This window comes from Heterocephalus glaber, unplaced genomic scaffold, assembly GCF_053883595.1.
Source record: "Heterocephalus glaber isolate CG9 unplaced genomic scaffold, H.glaber_assembly_v1.0 deba00001481, whole genome shotgun sequence".
NCBI classification, from domain to species: Eukaryota; Metazoa; Chordata; class Mammalia; order Rodentia; family Bathyergidae; genus Heterocephalus; species Heterocephalus glaber.
The window spans coordinates 24,072,034-24,089,812 of record NW_028258317.1 but is presented as its reverse complement, the minus strand read 5'-3'; the positions used below and the strand labels follow the sequence as shown (position 1 = coordinate 24,089,812).

At 33.0% G+C, this 17,779-nt stretch overlaps 1 protein-coding gene across 16 annotated transcripts in view; it reads right to left on the bottom strand.

Moving 5' to 3' along the window:
- Positions 1-17,779, bottom strand: part of Lingo2 (leucine rich repeat and Ig domain containing 2) — a 1,224,968-nt gene that overhangs the window by 312,310 nt on the left and 894,879 nt on the right. For 13 of the 16 annotated variants that reach the window (XM_087183798.1, XM_021252956.2, XM_021252954.2 and 10 more), the window contains one exon: positions 3,887-4,045. The gene's annotated coding sequence lies outside the window, so the exon portion shown is untranslated. Of the gene's footprint in view, positions 1-1,529; positions 1,621-3,266; positions 4,046-9,500; positions 9,599-17,779 lie in introns of those variants that run through there. The other 3 variants (XM_087183796.1, XM_087183806.1, XR_015440039.1) reach the window with 3 other exon arrangements.

Below are 17,779 nucleotides of genomic sequence, written 5' to 3'. Positions count from 1 at the left end.
CAAATGTGCATTGTGTTGGAAAAGGATATGATACTTTCAGCAGAATTACTTAATTAGGTTTAAGTAAGCAGTAAGCGCCAAGTAGGGTAGCCTGGCTTTCTAGCCATAAAAATGTGCCTGCAATGCATGCTGTGTTCCAGAGGAATGAAACATGGTGATTGATGTGATGATAAAACGATGAAGGGAAGGATAAAACCTGAGAGATAAAAGTCTCAGAAGGGAAATAAAGTAGGGTAGCAGCTGCCCCCATCTTAATTGAAGTATAAATTTCAAGCAGAGGATCTGAGGTTTAATTTCAAGCACATACTGAGCGTATGGGGAATGTGCATGTGTCTGTACATGCACATGGGTGTGATGAAAAACAAGTTAAATTCTTTTATCTTTTGTGTGAAGGGTTTTTAAACTACAACTTTAAAAGAGAAAAGTTGCAAATGTAGAGAAGTACTGATTGTCACTGAAAGATATTCATTTAGTCAGCATTTTACAGAGAATAAAGAGTCAGTGATGGGCCAGAACTTTCCTATGCATTGATGATGCAGTAGGCTAGAAACCACACATTTCTGTGCCAAAGAAACTGAACACTCTTGTGTTATCATTTCTCTCTACACATACCTTGCCTTTATCTACTACATCCTCTACTAGCATCATTTTAAAAAAATACAGGCTGGGAATTTAGCTCCATGGATTTGCCACCTGCTGCGCAAGCACAAGGACCCGAGTTTGATCCCCGGTACCAAAAATAAATAAATAATAAAAACACAGATTCTAAGTTTTCATTATTTCATATCTCACCATACCTGTGCATGAGAAGCACTCCATCCCAGTCATTAGGTGTGCAGTCTCTTCTTGGATCTCTCTATGCCCAGCTGTCAGGTTTTCCATTCTTCCAATGTACTGCTTATTTTTTTGCACCATGGTAACCTTATCAGACTATGTCCTGAGCATAGAGTACTTTTAAACACATTTCTCATCTATTAAAATTCTATCCTCAAGTTTCCAAAACCTCCTAACACTTTTACCAGTCTTAGTAGTCCTTCTTCTTCTTATCTGGAGAATTCTGCTTGACACATTTTGCTGCAAATTTTAGTTTAGTTTTCCTGGAAGGAGCTATTCACCTGTCCAGGGCTTTTTGTTGTTTGTTTGTTTGTTTGTTTTGCTTTTGTAGGTATAAGCTACTTGAAAGCAAGGCAAAGGGGAGTAATAATGTGTTTTTAACCACCTATTGTTTTACATGTTGTAAGCATCTGAAAAATATTTGGGGATAAGTAAATAGAGGGTCATTGATTAAGATTCATGTAAGATTTTTCATTGTGACATCAGTTGGTTCACTAAATTTTCAAGAATTTACTTCAGTAGGCCTCAGAGTACAAAGTGCAAGGCAGGTGAGAATATCATTGCTTTCTACAGGAAGCCAGGGACAGATATCACATACATAGGTACAACTGAAATATTTTTCATGAATTATTTTAAAGAACATATATCCCACTACACGAGGCAAGTTATCATCAGGATGCTTGGGAAAAACTCACCTTTGATATCCTTGATAGCTTAAAGTGGCCTCTATGTATGAGCATATAGTAATATAATCCTGAGCTAGGCAAACCTTTACGTTAAAAAATGCTGTAAGAAAGAAAAATGGCTTCTAAGCTTAGGAACAGTTCAAATTTTTACAGCTTTGCCACAAACTTTAAAAACAGTATCAGGAAGCCTTAATACTCTTCCTTTTTAACAGAGAGGCTAGGATACATCACCATAAAAATGCAACTGCTATTTGTACTACAAAGCACAAGAATGAATGTAAACCTAACATAAACTATAAAGCTGAAATGAATAAATTCTCATTTGAAAATAATTAATCTTTAACTGAAACATATACATTCATTGCCACATCTGTATTTCAGAGAACACTTTTAAATTATATTTTTTTATACAGGACACCAAAATTCAATATCTCTGTACAACATAATTAACAAGATTTTCTTTAAAGGATTTGTGAATAGAAGTTATATTTCTTCATAATAGTTAGATCAAAATTGCTTATTGTATACTTTCCCCAAATTGATGACTTACTCAGTTCAGAAAGATAAAATATTCTAAAGAATTAAAATACATTTTCTAGAAATAGCTGTAAGCTCTGCTTTTGTGACAAAGTAATTACTAATTGCATTACCGAACATTTATTTATCTTCAAAATACCATAGACTTAATTTGATCAACCTCTCAATCTCCTTATCTAGAACTCTGAGGTTTTAACATGCAATCTAATTTTGTTGAAAATACTGAAATAAATGTAATCATAGTGAACTTTATTTTGGACACAAACTTTAAAACATACAAGGTTAAAACTATGGGATCCTATCATGAAACCTTCTTGCTATGTGCTAGATACTAATGCAATGAAGCATGGAACTAGATTTTTGTGTCCAACAATGCCTTCTGCATTTTGCTTCCCCTTTTATTTATGCACTGGTAAACCTCTTCTAAATGTCAGTAACCCACTTTGTCACTAAAAAGGACCAAAAGTTATCCACTAGTTCAGTTCATCAAATAAAAATTTCTACCATGAGTTTAGTAATCTACAGTATTTCCAACAAATTTCAAATCTGTGATTAAGATGTTCTTATAGACACATAAGACATTAGGTAATAGGAAGGGATGTTTATTAAAAATTGTTTTCAAACACTTTGGAAGTCCTTGTTTACATCCAAACAATTATGCTAGGCTATAATATACTGAATTTCATTTACTTCGTTTTCAGAAAGTAAGAAAGCTATATTTGTAAACAAACAAAGCAAAACAAAACTTAAAGAGCTCAACCATTTGAGGTAGAAAAACCTCTATTGTTTTCAAATTTAAAATTTTTTTCTTAAGTTTTCTCTGTTCTGTACTTGAACCTAAAGAAAATCTTGCTTTCTGATGCATTAAATTAAAAGAGTCTGTAAAAATTTGGATGATCTTAAAGTCAGAAGATGAGAATAACTTGTGGTTTCCCCAAGTAATTGTTAGTCATTTAAATTATATTTTAAGGTTGGAAGAGAGCAAAGGAGAAAAAAATAAGAACTGACCAAATTATAGAAATTAACTGAGACAAGTTTCCAGAATGAAATAGAAAAATTAGATAAAAAGCTCAATAAGAATGTTACATTTTACATTCTTGGAGCCAAAATAATAATGTAGTATGTCATTTTATCACTATTTTCAATAATGTGAATAGAATTTAGAATTATAAATATTCTCAAAAAGGGGAAAATAATTATATAATTTTCTAAATTATTGTAAGCTTGAAGAATATTTATAAGACCAGATGCCATTAATGAATATTCATAATTCTATAGTGTTTAAAATATAAATACTTAAAGGCAACATTTTTCCTGCTGTACTTTCAAAAGTATAACCATCTATACCCAGGCGTGGTGGCACATGTCTGTAATCTTAGCACTTAGGATGCTGAGGCAGGAGGATTGCTGCTAGTTCAAGGCCAGTTTAGGCTACATAGTGAGTTCAAGGCCAGACTGAACTACATAGCAAGACCCTGTCTCAAAAAACCCAAAATAACAGGTTATTTTAACCACTTATGCCATTATACTTCAGAGTAGTTACTTAAAGAAGGAATCTTCTTTAATTGCATTAAACTAGCACCTGTAGTATTCTCATGTCTGCTTTATGTATAGCTTAAAATAGTTCCTCTCTCCTTTCAAGAGAAAGCGGATTCAATTATTGCTATATATTCAGTCTCCTGAAGCTAAGGGAGACTCATTCTTCAACAGTCTGTTCGGTGAACTTAGAAAACAAATGGAAAATCCATACATTATTCATTACACCTTGGCACCACGTTAAAGCCCTTAGAGCAAGTGATAAATGATCAGATGTCTCCCTCAAAACTTACCTGGTTCACTCTTTTTAAAAATCCAACCCTTGCTGTTTACTACGCAAAGCTCTTGGCCACTGGGTGAAATCCAAACTGAGTAGTTGATCATGATAATTCCCACATGTCACAGGCTGCAGCATCTCTCAAAGTCCCACAAGACAACTGCATGAAACATACCTGCAGCACACAAAAAACATTTCTTCATTTTAATTCAAGAATTGTGAACCATGTCTTAAGACTAGGAGCCATGTCTTAATCACTATTTAATCAATAATGAGATCCTAAGACAGTGCATGAAGAGCTCTAATGCCTCTCAAGATACTAACAGAGAAGAAGTTTCTGTGCTACAGAAGGTGTTTTTACAGGGGGCATGTCCCTGTTCATGTTACTATTTATATATTTAAGAAGTCAGTACTAATAAACATTAATATTAAGACACATTATAGCAGATACCTCCTCTCTCATGTAAGTGACTGTGTAGTATTCACAGTAATTTCCTGACTCTACCTGTAGTATTCATAGGTAACCAAGCAGTAAGATACAATGTGCAAAATTCATTTGCAGCTAGCACAAAATCCAGGTGATACTGTGGTCAAGGAGAACTTCCTTTGTGAGTTCTGACTGTCCAGTGAATGTCAGCATTTCTAGTATGAAAATTGGGTCACCTTTATAGCATGTGTGAGAAAGACCTTAGAGGGGCAGAAAGTGTTGCAAATTCAGAGCCACCATTGTTCATATCAAGATACAGACTATGAGGTATTAACCAATAATGAACACACTATAAACATAATATTTGCCCACAGGGATGAACAGAGTCTAAGAAAGTAAATGACTAATTTTGGGGCAATCTGCCACACATTTGAATGGTATAATTGTTTATGTCCATATGAAAAATATGGTGTTTAAACTTCATAAGGAGGTTTGACTTCCATTAATAGAGAAAATACCCATGCACGATCAACTTTTGCTCCACTGATAACTTTCATACAAATAAATGTTCCATAGAAATGTTCAAAGATTTTAATAAGCATAATTGCTTAGTGATCTTCAGAGTAGCCTTTAAGAACTATATGTATATATATTTAGCAACAACAACCATATTTAGTAATGTATATACAAAACCAAATTATTATTTTGAACATGATGCACAGAAAGGATTGAGAAGTTAGTCTGAGTCTGTAGGGAGACTCGTGTGAGTGATTATGCCCCATATATTCATGGACACAGGTGCAAAAATTGATTTTTAACAAGCCACAAAATGATATATCCTCATGCATCTGTGATTAGAGTTTCAAGTATTCCCAGAAGTCAATGTGGAGATTCTGGTAAAAGACAGCAATGACATATCATACTGTTCCATTTCTGCCAGAATGGTAAGATTGGAAGGACTTGAAGCCAAACATATATCTCAAGCTAAAATATAACACCTCAAAAAATAATTCAATAAGAAAAATCAATATGTATCTGGATACTAAATGTCTGTACATTTAAAGGAGTGTTAATTTAATACTCTTAGTGATACCCACTAATATCCACATACTCAAAACACACACACACACACACACACACACATTCTGCTAAAATTTTCTAATGTGTTAATGCAAGCTCTGATATTCATTAACATAGAACCTTGGTAACTTCTAGATGAAAATTGTCTTTGTTCATGTCAAAATGTTTTTCTACTTACTGTCTTCTTTCAGAATATGCTGAAAATTATCAAACCAATTATCTTGCCAAACAAATCTACTTTCATGAGCTAATTTTTTTCAGTGTCTTGATGGCCATCCAGAGTATATTAGTGGAACAGAAAGTGTTTGTAAACATAATTTCCAAATTCCCAAACTTGCTTTGAAATGAAGAATTTTTAAAAACTTTTGTTTTCAAAGCACCCACCTGTGACTTAATGCAACTTCTCACTCCGTGCTTTTGCCACTTATTATAAAACAAGTAAAAATAAGTCAGTACAGGTACCTGCTTTATAGAATGGCCCTGTTTTATTATGCAGAAATGATCTATTGACTCCCTCTTAGAAGATAAGTTTTCTGTATTTTCTTTGCCAGTAGTGAAGGTTTTCCACTCACCACTCATCAATCACAGGTTTGCCCCTTAACCTACTTACCTGCTCCACAAATTTTAATAGAACACCTCTATCAACCTGGAATGGGATTAGATAGTACAGAAACAAAACAAAAAATACACATTCTTAGAATAGAACAGATCATCATCTATTCTATTGTCATGTTAACATTTACTTATAACCAAGAAAGACAGGAATATTAGAGCAAATCAAAATAGCCTTAGATTATAATTAATCTACTATGAAACTAGAGAAGGGAATTTCATAAAGTTTGTCAGTGAGTATACCACTACTGGTCAAAGATAAGGCTACAATATAAAATGACTAATTCACATAGCTGATACACATAAGGTTTTCATTAGATGATGGCTTTCTTAAGATGTTAGAAGTTTTTTATGTTTTAAGTCATTCTTAATTCTCAGTTATTTAGCTGAGTTTAAATTGACAAGAAAATTCAACCATTTGGGTTTTGATAGTGTATTAACATTTCCACTTATCCAACACAGTCCCAATTGCTGTGTATGAGGAATCACAATAAAATCCTACATGATTTCCATCACATTAAAATTCACAAACTTTTCATATGTGTTTTTTGGGAGAAGGATGCCACTCTCTTGTTTAAATTGCTTTGTAAGACTTATTGTATTGTTATTCCATTTGTTTTTTAAGAAGATCATAGGTGGTCATAAAAGTATAAATTTCATTTGGTTTGAAATTGTATCTAATTCAAGCATTCATAATGAAAGTATATGCTTAAGATATTTTTTACATGTTTCTCTGTAAATATGTTATTGAATGAAAACAAACAGTAAGAATAAGGATTTATAAAAAAATACTCCTAGCAATTAAGCTATTTTTAACTAAAATTAAAATGGTTTTCAAATGGTTTAATTTTATTCAATTTTCTCATCTTATGCTATTATTTTGAGACTCTTGTTATTGCTGGTTTCCAGAAGGTATTGATAAAGTGTGTTATAAATTAATTCAAAACAAAACCAGAGCACAATAAAAATTGAAAAAAAAAAGGTAGAGGAAATGCAAACATGTACTTTCATGTTTTTTTCTGGCCTTAAGTGCTCTGTGATTGAATTTTGGTAGTCTTTGTCTTTCCTTATGTATACCACTCCCACTCTTCTAGTTTATATTACTGCTTTGAAGACAGCTTTCCAAAGGATTCCCCACTACTTAGACATTCATTTTATAGGGTATTGATTTCTACTTGTTGATTTGCTCTTTAAACATAGTCTAGAGGTTGCGTTTCATCTTCTCCACAGAGGCATGTTGCATAGCCTCCAGGATAGCCAACAGAACTAGAACAGTGCACTATAATCGGCATACTTGTTAAATAACTGGTTGGTGTATTTTGCAAAATTTATGGGTAATTGACTCATTTCTCAAGTAAACATCAAAAACCTAACCATAAAAAATGTAGGAAGAGGTAGATATTCAATGATCAAAGTTACTACGCTTTCTGCTTTAGAAATTTGAAATCTATATCTTTTTATCAGTGACTTTTAGAAAAGGAAGAAGGCCACAATTTTGCAGCCCCCAAATTATTGTTTCTAAGTATTTCTTCATCTTTGGGTTTTTGTTTCTTCATTTAGTCTGACGAAAAGACACACATTCTTTCCTAGCAGCAGAGACCATCGACAACACACATTAGTGCTGTTAGGTTACTGTTGTCTCTTTTATATTTAACTTCTCATTTAATTCTCTCAAAAACCGTGTAAAGTATGTATTCTAATAATGCTTACTTTACAGTGATGAAAATATGGAGCAGAATGACTAAGTTACTTATCCAAGGACCTAAAGTCTTTCTACAAAAGATCTGAGATCCCAATGTAGTTAATTGATAGTGTTATACACTCAATTAATTCTACATTCTTACATATTGAATTTGAGTGATTCGCTCAATCTATAGATGAAAAGCTTAGTCCCAGGGAAGTGAAGTCACATATCAGAGGATCTGATCACAGAAGGATCTATATATACCTGAAACCGTGATGTTCCTGTCTTTCCAACACAACACTCACTTACCCAGCTTACTCAGTGTGTTGTACAAACAACTTTATAGATTTCCAATTCACTTGATTTTAAAGAGCCATGTTTTCAGTAGGTTTTATTTTAGAAAGAAGATACCAAAGCCAAGAAACAAAACAACACGATTTCTAAGCACACAATTTTAAATGATCTTAATTTTCTGAAATCAATAAATAACTCTCTTTTCCTTGATCCCTCCTCTGCTCTCTGTCTCCTCCCCATTCCCACCATAGAAAATGAGAAAACTGTACTGAATAACTGTGACAGAACCTATGATTAGATTAAAATATAAATAGCACATTGGTGTTCTCCTGCTGCCCATTTTGATGTTTAGCTACATTATTAGTGATCATAAGCTTGAAATAATCTTCTACAATACTCATTTTAGAACCCACCAAGAGGTCCCTTAAGTGACATAAACAGTCTTGAATAATCCTCTCAATAACTGACATCTTAACATTGGATACTCAAACACAAACAGCTCTCCCTGTTTTCATCTTGTTCAAAGATGCCTAATTCTGAATTTGATTATGATCTAGCATTTTACCCATTAAAATACACCATTCTTGTTTGTGCTTTCTTAAAAGGAGGCATCAGTCACATACCAAATTTTCTACAATGGACACTTGGCTCCATTCTTTTTATTTCTTTTTCCTAAGTGTTTACAACCTTCTGCCCTCTCTCCTTCCCACCAGAAGTAACTGTAAAACTGATTTATAAAAATAAATGAGGCAATTGTTTTTAAGAACTAAACATGCAGTTCAGGCCAGTAATATTTGAGTAAAAGAAAACATATAAGATGAACTTTTGATTCTTTCACAATTATCTCTTTTTAAATTTTTAGCTTCTGTTACATGTTTGCAGTAAATATTGATTACATTCCCTGAGTTGGGTCATACACATAGCACATCTTAATTCTGTTTTTCACCCACTTCCTCTTACCTCCCTCCCCACTTCCCTTCCCTTTGTAAAAGATCTGTGTCACTATTTCTGATAATGTCTTTTATTTTGCTCTTTATTTATACATTTGTAATACTTAAGCTCATGTGTCTGATTTATTTCACACAACATTATTGTTTCAAGTTGCATCCATTTACCTATAAATGATTCAAGTTTATCCTTCTTTATGGCAGAGTTGTACCCTGTTGTGTATAAATGCTGCGTTTTCTTTACCCATCTATCTGTTCACAGACATAGAGGCCACTTCCAAGATTTAGCTAATATAAATAGTGTTGCCATAAGGATGGTATGCACGTGTCACTATAATATGGCCCAAGAAGGGCAGTAGCACAATGATTTTAAGGAGGCAAATATAAGAGCTCCAGAATCCTGAAGCAATAGCAATAAATAGAGCAAAATATCTGAGGAGAGGGAATGCCCAGAGGAAGGGCCTCAAAATCTGTATGAAGATTTTCCATAATTCTTTGGAAAAAAATCAAATTGAATGATAAAGAAAATGAGACACATCAAAATGTGTGACATAGAACTACGTCAAAGTTTAAAAATGATACCTACACTTAAAAACGTGGGTTAGGAGAAAGCAAACATCTCAAATAATGGATCAAAGTTTCCATCCCAAAAAATTAGAAAAGATGAGCAAATTTATCCTGAACAAAAGAAAGAAAATAATAAAGATAAGAAAATCAATGAAACAGAAAGGAAACAATAGAGAAAATTAACAAAACCAATACTGTTTTTTTTGAAAAATAACAATAAAATTGATACACAGAGAGAAAATGAAAATTACAAATATCTGTAGTAGGATATCACTATAGATCTTGAATACATTAAAAAGATAACAAAAGAATCTTATGAATATCTATGACAATAAATTTGATAATTTAGATGAAATAGACAGATTCCTTATAAAACATCTAAAACCATACCATAACTAGGCAAGGAGATTTTATCTCATAAATTGAATTATAACTAACAAACTTTCCCACAAAGAAAGCTCCATAGTAGTATATCCTATCATTAGTGAAACCCTATTAAATATTTTAAAAAGATGTAAGTCATTCTCTCCATAATTATTTTAAAAACACAAAGAGAAAGAAACATTTTCCAACACATTTTATGCATTTAAGGTAAACCTATTCTGGTACCAAAGCCTAACAACAACATTTTAAGAAGAAAGATTACAGAATAATATGCCTTATGAATATGGATGCAAAAATCAATACTATAATACCATCCAATCAATTCTAGCCATGTTTATAAACAATAATGTAGTATTAATGAGTAGAATTCATCCTTGGAAAGGAAATTTAGTCTAATATTTGAAAGCAATACACTGTGGGGCTGTGTCAATGCAAATAAAAAAGCAAGCAAACAAACAAACAAATAAATAATTTAACAAAATTTAAAACTCCTTTATGCTAAAAACTATCAGGAAAAAAGGAATGTGAAGGGCCTTCTTCAATTTGATGAAGGGCATTTTTCTAATGTTAACATCACATTTAGTGTCAAAGTGTTGAACACTCCCCACTAAGATCAAGGCAAATCAAACATGGTGCCTCTTACCCTTCCATTCATATTTGTGAGCTTAGTTCAGTAATTCTGGAAAATTAAATAAAAAGCATATGAATCAAAAAGAAAGAGATAAAATTAGTTCTATTTTCAGCCAGCATGATGGAATCTACTAGAAATAACACAGGTAAGGAAACTTAGCAGGGTCACAGAATTCAAGGTCAACATATAAAAATGAATTTTTTTTTTCTGTATACTAGGAACAAACAATTGAGAAAATAAATCTCTTAGACTATCCCTTTATTATAAAAAAACCCCATAAATACTTTAAAAAAATTTTAACAAAAGATGTATATAGTAGGCAGAATTCTAAAATGGCCTTCAAAATGTATTCCCCTTGGAACAGATATCCTATATAATCCCCCCCTCCACTTCAGTGTGTTAGAGAACCATGAATACGGTGGAATATCACTTTCATGGTTATCAATCAGTTGAGATTGATTTAGGCAAAAAAGAGTGTCCTGGATGAGCCTGGCCTAGTCAGGTGAGCCTTTAAAAGAAGGTTAAACTTCAGAGCACTGTCAACCTACTGGTCTTGAAGACACAACCTCATGAGTTATACAATGTTGGGAAATGAATGCCATCAGCCATGTAAACTTGGAAAAGAACTCTGATGTTCAGAGGAGATTTCAGGTATACATAACATAATTTTAAATGCCTCTACACTCAAAGCAAAATATTTATAAGAAAAGTCCCTGATATCCTAAATAAATAAAATAGATATACCATATTTATGGGTTGGAAGACTCATTATTTTTAAAATGTAAAATACATTTAAATTGATTTATAAATTCAAGAGAGTACCATCATAATCCCAGCTTGTTTTATTTATTACAAATTGTGGGGCTGACTGTACAATATATATGAAAATTCAAAAGATATAGAACAGCCAAACAAAAATAAAGAATAAGATGAAAATTCTTGATTTTAACACTTCTCAGAAAGCTATAATAATTAAGTGAGTGGAGTACTGACACAATGATAGACAAAACAGTCTAATACAGCCACATTTATATGGTCAATAGTTTCAACATAACATATATAGTAAAAAATAATATAGACAGGAGAGATACACAACAAATATAGGTCACTGGTCACATCTGTGAGAGAAGTTGACAAGAATCAGAAAGAACTACAAAGAAATATTCAGTATTATCTATAAAGACTTGGTTTTAAGCAACAAAAATAAAAACGAGATCTGAAACAAGTTTAACAAAACACCATCACTGATTAAACTTGAATTGCTGTAGGTACACAGGATATATTTACTACTCTCTACTTTTTCTTTTTGAAATACATCTTTCAAAAGCTAATTTGCTCTTATGAAAAAAAAATTAAAATATTGCACCCATACAAATAACTTACATAATTCATGTTAAAAGCTCTTTTTTTCCCCCTTCAGCATCTTTCTTCTTAATTTTGGTTTTACATAAGAAGAGAAATGTGATTTCTCCATATCTGACTATCAAAAAGAAATATCTTCTCTATAAAATTTTGTGTTTTATCTGCATTTCTCACCCTGCCCAAACATTATATCAGATAATGATAGCAGTGTTCCACATTCATACTAGAAAGAGAGAGGGAGAGATATAGAGGTAGAGGTAGAGGTAGAGGTAAAGGTAGAGGTCAAGCTAGAGATAGGGAGAAAGAGAAGGATAAAAGGAAGAAAAAGAGAAAGAGGAAGAGAGAAAGATAGAGTTCAATGCATTTCTGAGCTCAGCCAAACAAACAAGACATCAACTTGCATCAACTATGGTTTTTACTTGAGTGCATATTCAAATCTCCAAAGCTGTGTGGAGCTTTGTGGTTGCATCTGGTGGACTTTAAGAATTCTTCAAATAGTATAAATAATTTAAAAAGGAAAATAAAAGATAGATGATAGAAAATGGGGAGATAGATATTTTCCAAATGGGAAGAAGACCAAGGGATTGGGAGGTATAAAAAGAATTAAGACATGTTATGTACATGTACCACCTCCCTCAATGACTGTAATCATTATGTACTGCAAAAGTGTACTAATAAAAATAAAAGTTGGAAAAAATTTCTTCACATTCAGATGTAACAGTGTGGCTGACTAATCTGTATCTCCAACAACGCAATCTCCTCTGAGATTCGTATTTTCACTTCCAACCATTCATGCTTTCTGTGCCCTGGCTCACTTCACAAAATTCACAATTGCACTAAGTAACTCTCTTTACAAACCCTCTCTTCCTTTATACCCTCTCTGAGACTAATGAATGGTTATCGTAATCCACACACATTTAGAAAACAAAACAGATAAAGGCAAAAATAAAACATCAAAAAACATACATGACCATGAAACTATCTTTTATTCTTTCTCAGCCTTATCACCAGTCAGCACTCAGTCATGTTCATTCTCCCTCTTACATGTCTTGTGTGTTCATCCCCTTGTAGTTTTGAACTGTTAATTTCTAAAGTGGTTTTCCAGCTGCCAGTCCAGACTCCAAGAACTGAGACTTTGGATATCAATCAGATTGTTCAAAATATAAATTTGGCCCCTATCAACAATAAGATTAAAATAACAAATCTTTGACTATGATATAGTACCCTTATGTTATAAACCTACATGTTTTTGTGAGCATAATTCTGGCATTTTTCTGTCATTTCCTAATTATGACATGATGTTTCTTGCTGGTTTGCCCTTAAAATGCCCTTTACTCAGTCTGTGAAAATTATCCTTGACTCATTTATCTAGAAAACCAGTAATATTAGCTTCAATATCACATCATTAGTTAAAGGTAGGGATTCTTGTAGTATTTTATCATATTCAACTACCATGTTGAATCTGAATCTTTTACAAAGGCGTTTATCTTCCATTCTCCTCTCCACCACACTCAGCATAAACTGTATGTCTCTTTGACATCAAATGTTCTGTGCAATATTCATCTTTAAAATGGACACTGCTGTTGTTAATACATAAGAATTGATAAGCACACAATAACTGCTGAGTGGATGAAATTAAAAATTAACAGTCACTAGAAGGTAGAGAGAAGGAGTAAAATGAGAATGATAAAAAAATCATAATAAAAAACCAAAACAAAAAACCAAATCAAGAAATAACTGTGATATTTTATATAATCAAAACTGAAGTAGTGTGCAAACATGGTAATAGCTGTAACTTTTGGGGTTATGTAATCTATATCCAAAATTTCAATGAGTCAAGTCCAACAGTATGTAAAAAGATAATAAATCATGACTAAGTGGAATTTGTCCCAGAGATTCAAGATTGTTTTAACATTTGGAAAGCAATCAACTATTGATTAAAAAAAAAACAAGTTTAAACTAACTAGGAATAGAAGAAAATTTTTTCATCTTGATAAAGGACATCTTCAAAAATGTACCATTAATGTTATACATAATGGTGAAAAAAATCTGAGTATTTTTCTCTCAAGATCAGAAAAAGGACAAGATATAAACTCCCACCACTTCTATTCAACATTGTACTGGAGGTTTTATTATTTTTAGTCAATTCAATACCACAAGAAATACAAAAGGCATTCACATTGGAAAGGAAGAGTTAAAACTGCCTTTATTTGCAGAGAACTTTATTGTCTAAGTAGACAATCCTTTGGAATCTACACAGAGTACTAAAACAGATTAATATGTGAAGTCAGAAATGTTTCAGAATATAAGAACTACATACAAAAATCGTATTTATTTATTCTAGCAACAAAGCATTGTGGCATTGAAGCTTTCAAAAAATCCAGTATCATTTATAATTGTACAAAATTAAATGAAATACTTAGTGATAAATCTGATGCAAAACACACCCAACATTTGTAGTTTGAAAATTACAAAACATTTCTCAGAGAAATTAAAGAACACCTAAATAAATGAGGATATATACTGTGCTCATGTATTGGAAACTCATCATTGGAAAGATGCAGATATCCTACAAACTTATGTATTCATGTAACATTATCATAATTGTAGTAGAATTTTTCATAGAAATTTATAAACATTCTAAAATTCATATGGAAATGCAAAAAAGGTAAAATACCTTCCCCAAGGACTTTGAAAATTTAGAATGAAGTTGGAGAACTAAAGATACTTTACCTAAAGAGTTAGAAAAAATCTGTACATATTGTCATAGTTCAAATCTGAAACATCCCCTAAAGTCTCCTGTGTTCAGAGGTGGAGATCCTGGAAGATAATTGGATCATAGTGGGGCTATACTCTTGTGGATTAATCCAATGTCCACTGACCGCTTTGCACCAGAATATGCTCTTAGAAAGTGGGGGCCTGGGTGGCAGAGGTGGGTCAAAAGACACATGACCTGGAAGTATGTATTTTTTTCCATAGCTCCTTTCTTCTCTCTCTACTTCCTGGCTCCCATGGGCTGAGCAGTTTTCCTCCTCTTGCCCTTCCACCATGCCCTTTTACCTCAGGTTCAGTCGACCATGGCTTGATCCCCAAAACACTAGTCAAATTAAACCTCTTCTCCCTTAATTTGTGAGTGTTGTGTAGTTTGTTCCAGCAACAGCAAAGCTAATACACATGTTAAATTATCAACAAAATTTAGATGTCAAGACAGACAAGACCCAAGAAACAAAAGAGTGTCTAGGAATAGATTCATATGTAGAAGGGCAATTGATTTTTTTTTTTTTTTGGTACCGGGATCAAACTTGGGTCCTTGCACTTGTGCAGCAGGTAGCAAAACCACTGAGTTAAATCTCCGGGTGGCAACTGATTTTTAACAAAGGTGTAAAGTCATTTCAATGGAGAAAGGACAATCTTTTCTACAAATCTAGCTGTAACAACTGAATGTCAGTATACACATACAAAAAAAAAGGAAGAAAAGAAACTAATTTAATTTCTATCTCATATCACATGCTACAGAAAATTAAACTCAAAGATCATACACTATGTCAGTCTAGTTAGGCTTCTACAAAAATACCTTTTACTGGGTAATTTATAAGTGATATAATTTATTCTTTATTGTTTTGGGAGTTAGGAAGTCTAAGATCAAGTTGCTAGCAGATGTGGAGTTTGATAAGGGCTGTCTGCTTCAGAGATGATGCCTTCTTGCTCAATCATGGTAGAAGGGGCATAAAAGCTCCCTCTGGCCTCTACAAGAAGCATCACTTCCCAAATCCCATATGTCTTAATACCATCACACTGATTTATGGGGTGGAGCTCATATATTCAGACCATAACATTGACCTAAAACTATAAAGCTTATAGAAGAAAACATGGAAGTAAGTTTTTATGTCTTTGGGCTAGTTGGAGATTTCTTAGATACTATACCAGAAACATGACCTGACCCATAACAATTGGTAAAGTAAATTTAATAAAAATGTAATACATTTGCATTGTGGAAGACACTACTATAATAATGAAAAACCAAAAAAAGATAAGACATTTGAAAGTGTTATAAAGAACTTGTATTCAGGATATATAAAGAATTCTCCAAACTGGTAGGACACCATATGAAATGATGCTCAACAGTATTAGTTCTTAGGCAAAGGGGAAAAAACACCGAGTGACATCACTACAAACCTATTAAATTAGCTAAGATTACAAAGGCTGGTCATACCAATTACTGACAAGAATATGGAGAAACCTGAATTCTTATATCATGCTAGAAAAATAATAAAACAATTCTTGAAAGAAGGTTGATATTTCTTAAAACTTAAATTTATACCAATTATATTTTCTAACTATTAAACTTCTAAATATATTCTCACAAGAAGGTAACACACGTCCATAGAAAGATTGTATACAAAGGTCTATAGTAGCTTTCTGTTTGTATTTGCCAAAGCTTGGAAATTGGTCAAATGCACATCAACAAAAGAATGGATAGTGTTATATTTATGAAACAGCATTGTGCTTTGCAATAAAAGGAATAAATTATTGTTACATACAACAGTTCAATGAAACACAAAATAATTACACTGAAGAAAAGAAGCCATAGTCTCCTGAAATCCCCCTCTTGAAAAACTGTACATACTCTTTGATTTCATTTATACTAAATGCTAGAACAGAGAAATTCAAATGAATTATGCTTATAGAAAAGAGTTCAATGTTTGCTTGATGGGTAAGGGTCTTTCGAAGGCCCCTGTGTTAAAGGATTGTTTGCTATCCTGTGGTAGTATTGGGAGGGGTGGAACCTTTAAGAAGTGGAGCATCATGGGAGGAAGTTAGGTCACTGGGGACATTCCCTTGGAGAGGGTATTGGAGCTACCCTTTATTCTCTCTCTCTCTCTCTCTCTTTGCTTCCCTGCTACACAAGGTGAACAGGTCTTCTTCACCGTATTGATTTTGCTGTGAGGTATCATGTCATCCTGGGCCCAAAGAGACAGAAGCAAGTGACCATGAACTAAAACTGCTGGAACTATGAACCATAATATATCTTTCCTCTTCATAAGTTGTCAGTGTCAAGTATTTTTCACAGTGATGGAAAGCTGACTAACATACCTGAGGAGAGGGAGAAGAAATAGGAAGGAGAAATATAAAAAAGATGCAAGTTATCTTTTGAGGGCGAGGAACATATTCATTATAGTATCTTGACAGAAGTGATAATTTTATGATAATATGCATAAAAATCGCACACTTTAAAAGTGTGCATTTTACTGCACATCAATTATGCTTCAATGAAGTTCATATATAAAATGGTGGAGAGGGCTGGGTATGTAGCCCAGTAGTGGAGCACATACCCAGCATACATACAACAACAACAAACAGTTGAGATGTAAGAATTTCCATCCAGTATTCTCTTTGAAGATAAATCTTTTTTATCTGTAGTAATTAATAAAGAAAAACTTCCTAAGTCTAGTCAGGGACAGAACTTTTGCATAGAGAAATGCACATTCTTCTTCTAGGGAGAAATGTTCAATGCTGTGAAAACGCTCAAGCAATTTCTAATAAACTTTAACAACTGTAAGGCATCTTTTGAAAGTAGCTACACAATGCCTATTAGACGTCTATGTTCTTTAGCCAGATCTTCCTTTACTGGTATCTGAAAGCAATGATCATCTGGTCAATGTTTTTACTTTGAAAGTGACTCAGCAGGAAATAATATTTCAATTGGCCAGCTGAGTTCTTTCTCCATGCTAACTTTAAAAGTTCGACGTATAACTTATATAGCTTATAGCAAAACTACCTAATTTAACATTTTTTAATTCATAAATCATTTCAATAAAGATGAAAGAGGGAGAAGAAGAAGGGGCTGATAGAGATAGGGTGTCCAAGGGAGTGAGGAAATGACTCACGAAAATAAAACGTTGAGATTTTGAGGAGAAGAA